General features: G+C 38.9%; 1 long non-coding RNA gene across 1 annotated transcript; it reads left to right on the forward strand.

The window, feature by feature from the left end:
- The first annotated feature begins 2,793 nt into the window (after positions 1 to 2,793).
- On the forward strand, positions 2,794 to 5,097 carry LOC149833191 (uncharacterized). Its single transcript, XR_016433149.1, has 2 exons — positions 2,794 to 3,133; positions 3,900 to 5,097. It is a non-coding gene; the product is annotated as an uncharacterized LOC149833191 (long non-coding RNA).
- Positions 5,098 to 5,390: the final 293 nt, after the last annotated feature.

Here is a 5,390-nt window from a genome sequence, read left to right on the forward strand (position 1 = left end):
TTCTTCATTTTTTTTGTTCTCCGATCATTTTTCAGATAGCCACTGGCTGAAAAGTGGTCAGGAAGAGAGGGACCATCTCGACCGTAGTTGGTTAGAAATATTTCTTATTTTATTTTATTTTTACATTTTCTTTTGGTGTTTTGCTCTCCGATCATTTTTGGGCCAGTTAACAATCGAAAATAAACAAATTTTTTATTTTTTGTTTTTCAGCTCTGGTTTTATTTTTTCGACCAGCACCAGCTAGAAAATGTCTGAGCTGGTGCTGTCTAACAAGGATGACGCCATTTCAGTCAGTGACTGGCCGAAAAATAATTTTTCTTTATATTTCATGTTTTTTCGTATTTCCTCTTCAACCATTTTCGACTAACTCTGCACAGGTTGGAAAACAATTGGGCTGGTGCCACACCTTGCAAGGATGGCGCCACAGTTTGCAAGGATGGAACCACATCTGCTTCTTCTGACTACTGGCTGGCAGAAAAATAGATGGTAATGTTTTTTTTCTTGGGGCACGTTTGGAAGAGAGAAAAATTCTCGTAGGAAAAGAAAGTTTTGCTTATGAGAGTTTTTGATAAGCCAAGTTTTTCAAAAGAAAGTATTTCACTTATTTGTGTAGCATGACAACATGAAGCCATGTTTGACATTCATCAAACCTTAGGGGTTCTAAAGAAAGGCAAACATAGTTTTTCCAAAATTCTAGGTTATGTAATAAAACAGTAACCGCCTACTTTCTATTGATACATTTAAATACCCACCTAATATATAAAATCTCCTTTTTAATTTTTCTTTTATTTATAAAGCAATTAATTACTGTTATGTTCTTCTGTTTGCATAAATAAATATGAGGATTCTATAGATATTTTGTTTGGCTAAACAATGCTCAACTAAATGATTTTAAGGACAAGCACAACTTTGAATAAAAAATGAATACACAGACAACTAAATATAATAGCAAAAAAGTCAGCCAGCTTTCCTAAATATCTGATAAATTTTATCCTTAACTTCATTAGTAACCAATATTTACCCCAATCTGACAAATTTTATCCTTACCTTCATTAGTAACCAATATTTACCCCCCACCAACAACGCACACATTTGTATGTATGAAAACCTATTGGATAGAAAAGTATCAACTCTACCCATTAAGAAAAATTTTCAGTATTTTTTTGAAATTCTGACCTTATTCAACATGATTAATTTACTAGAAATTAACACTTGGACAATGCATTTTGGATTAAAAAAATGGTATTTTAAGCCTAAAATTTTTATGAAAATTATAAATCATTGATTTTTGAACCTTATAAAAACCTATCCATGCATCATAATCAAATGTTCTAAGTATCAATTTCTAGTAAATCAATCATACTGGACACATATGTCAGGTCAGAATTTCGAAAAAAAACACCAAATATTGACAGTCCCAAGCAATCTGGTACCATATGGTAGGGATGCAGCAGCTTTCTACTACCTATATATACATATATTAATGGGCAAGTGCTAGATGAAATGTGCTAAATTGGTTTTTCTGCTCTTTCATTAATTTTTTCACAATTCTGACCCCATAAATGTGTTAAGCATGATTGATTTACTAAGAATCCACACCTGGATCATGTGTTTTTGATGAAAAAAATGATATTTGGAGCCTAAAAAATTCATAAAGAATTTAGACCATTGATTTTTTGAACGTTATAAAAACTCACCCATGTGACGAAATCAAACACTTCAAAAGCTTATCCCTATAAAATCAAGTTCACATATCACATATGTATGGTCAGAATTTAAAAATAAAACAAAAAAATCCTGAAAAACTTATTTAGCACGTTTCATTTAACATACTTCATTTAGCATGTACCCATTACTCACTTGTTAGGTGCTCAAACGGTGGTCACTCTCGTTGAGTACGTTCATTGCACGGTGTAAGGGACGCTCAACATCCTTTTTGTGCTAAAACTTTTACTGGTGTTATTTTAGTGTCAGAAGTCTAAAAATGTCTGTTAAGGCTTTTAGTAGCGCTATTTTAGTGCCACTAAGTTTTTTTTTGCAAAATAACGTTGAGCGTTCGTCACTCGGTGAATGCTCAGTATGAGTGGCCTTCGTCTGAACACCCAACAAATGAGCACTACTAATTTGAGAGTATATATATATATATATATATATATATATATATATATATATATATATATATATATATATATATATATATATATATATATATATATATATATATATATATATATATATATATATATATATATATATAATCTGGAGACATTCGGTATAAGAATCTTTTCAAATGGGGCTTATGGCAATTGATTCCCTAACACGGTCGACAAGAATTAATTATTGAAGACAAAACAAATTGGTAAAACAGCAATAACTAGAGACGCTATTCTCGATCGAAAAGGTAAAAATTGGTAAAACAAAAACATCTTTAGTGGCTCAATTAGTGACTACTTTTCAAAAACCGATGAGCCATGAAATACACTATTAAAGTAGCTAAAAGGGTGGATTCACCTAAAACATTACATGAGAGCGGTAGTTAGTTGTTAGTTGCTTAAGCTTATTTAAAATAGGCATTAGTTAAAAAAAACGGGTTTTTTTCTTTTTCACTTTTCTCTTTCCCTCTGGTTCCTCCTCTACAAGGTAAGCATGGTGGGTGATCTGGACTGAAAGAAACAACATCTTTTTCAGGAGCATCAAATTCGATTTTGGAAGGCTTCCCCAGCGGGTTGTGTCTGATCTGTATCTGGTCTGGCTCTTCAATTATATAGTAGAGAAGGAGTTTGATCAGCTTGTATTCTGAACTGTGCACAGTCAACATCTATATTTGTGGCTGTCTTACTCCGATGTTTTTCTCTCATCCAATATTCTGTGGGATGTAATTTTGGTAATGTTGAATGTTCTCTCTCTCCATCGAATCTCATACCAACAACGACATCGATGGAGCGCCGCGGCAGCGGAGGAGTGCTGCAGCTTCTCTCTCTGTCTCCCTACGAGGCCCCGCCGTCGGGCTGAATCTGGCCGGCGACCTGCAACCACCGTCGACGCGTTGCCGAACCTTCGCCGCGCCGTCGACCACCGCCGTTGACATGTCGCCGCGCCGTCGACCACCGCCGGGACCTTCCTCGCGCATCAGGTGTGCCTATCTGCCGCTCTCTTTCTGGATTCCTCTTTCTTTCTGGAACCTTCTCTCTCCCTCTCGCCTGCCTCTCTCTCAAACGATCTCTCTGCCTGCCTGTCTCCGTCTCTCTCGAGCCCTCTCTCTCTCTCTCTACCTCTTCTTCTCCTTCTCTCTCTGCCTCTCTTCCTACTGCTCTCTTTGTCTCTCTTCCTCTCTCTGTCTCCCTCATCGTCACTCAAGGGCTGAGATTCCTCAAGTGGGCCTCCCCAAGACCTTCTTTCCTTCCTCTTTAAGGTTTAAGTTCAGGGATAGGGTTTCAATTCCCAACGTCCCCAGTCCTCTGTCTCTCTTCCTCTCAGGCAACTACTCTCTTCGTCTCTCTTTCTCTCTCTGTCTCCCTCACTGTCAATCAGTCCCCGTCTCTTAGTCTTACCTTCTTTTTTTGGTTACAGAGAGAGAGAGAGAGAGAGAGAGAGAGAGAGAGAGAGAGAGAGAGAGAGAGAGTAGCTCAAGCCAAGGTTTCTGTCTCTTAGCCTCTCTCTGTGTGTCTCTCCTTCCTCTGTTTTTTCTCTTTATCCCCTCGACGTCTAGGTCATCGATCTCACGCCTGTTGGAAACAACACCACCTGATTCACGTAAGCGTCTCCATTCCCCTCTTACGGATTCATACTATGTGATGTTGTCTTATTTTTTTGGGGTTCCCAGTTTATGAGGATATCCTGTTGTTTCATATTCATCGTCTCACTCTTCAGATTATGTGATGATTGATGTGCATTTGCAGATTTATGGTGAACGATGGGATGACGAAGATGAAGGTGATGCTCCCGACGTCAATCGCCTTTGAAGTTCAGTCGGGAAAACTCCAGAACCTCGGGTTGATTCGGGTCCTTGACTACACCTGCAATGCGGTGCCCAATCACCCCCAAAAGTATGAAACCCCAACCCCAAGTCTTGAGAGTCCGAGATGGCTCTTTTTTTTAACCCCGTATGGAATGAGTGCTTGAATGTACCACAAGGTGAGGTGAGTCATGACTCATGATCCTTGCCCTAAGTCTGGCAAGCAATTGAGTTCTAGATAGTTGACCCAGTTGGGTCTGTGTGAGGCCTTGGTGTACACCATTACATGCTAGGCCTCTGAGTCGTTCCATCTTAAGTGGCCTTCTCGTGTTAGCTGAATCAGAGACTACCATCAATGCCCCTGTTTCTGAATCTTCTGATGCAATCTGGGTTGATTGGGCTTGGCTGATCTGTTGCTTCCTGGGTCAAAGAGGCCTGCTTAAGCTTAGTGTCGTGCAGAACCCCAACTGGCTGCAACACTCTATTGGTGATCAAAGGAAAAATTAGTATATGGATTTGCCTTTCTAGGACATGTTCTTATTGAATGGTGGTAGTTTGATACTTGGTCTGATCGAAAAATCAAGCGACCAACGAGCTTTTGCCAAATTGGAAAAGTTCACTGGCATCTTTCGGGTCATATGAGATTGTAAATGTAGAGTTCATGACATTGTTTGATCATATCGGCATGGCAATGGCTGGGCTTGTTTTAGAATCGGTTCGCCATTGTTGTTGATTGTTGACTATGGTTTTGTTCATCAGTTTGATGTACAGAGTCTGAAGCTCTTGTTTTACTTTCATCATAGTTTGAGACCTAAGCATCAAACCACATTTACTTATTGGTCTTTGTCTGGATACATGAGATGAAGCTGTTAGCAGAAGTGGATCAACCAGGAAGTCTAATAGAAAACTATGTGAGTTGAGCTTCGTGCTCTCTCAGAAAGCAGCAGGTCTGGTTAGCCTTCAGGCACGCCTGGCAAGGTTTCAGCATCGACTGCAAGAGCAGGAGATACTCGGCCGAAAGAAAGTCCCTCGATAGTTGTTTTTTGTGGAGTCTGATAGTTAAAATTGTGGGCAATCTGATAGCTTTTCTTTGTCCAATTGCCCTTGTTCCCTTTGTGATAATGTTAAATGTTCTTGTCGCCTGATGATGCATATGTATCAATTCTGTCTTCATGCGTCTTCTAGCCTTTGAGATTATCAAGTTCTATGTTTTCCCAATATAAAGTATGCATACACGAGTGCAGCAGCCCCTGATGAGATTTATTACGTCAAAGCCTGAACCTTCGAACTTCTTTACCCATATAGTTCAACAATTGATTCATGAGCTAGACTGTACTTTGAGAACTCTTGGTAATTGAGAGGGGATAAAAGCCATACTATTTCAAACAAGTGGTTGGCATCCCTTCTCCTTTCCTTTTCATTTCTTTTTCTAAAT

Source organism: Nuphar pumila, chromosome 7 (genome assembly GCF_984573655.1).
Source record: "Nuphar pumila chromosome 7, dmNupPumi1.hap1.1, whole genome shotgun sequence".
Taxonomy (NCBI): domain Eukaryota; kingdom Viridiplantae; phylum Streptophyta; class Magnoliopsida; order Nymphaeales; family Nymphaeaceae; genus Nuphar; species Nuphar pumila.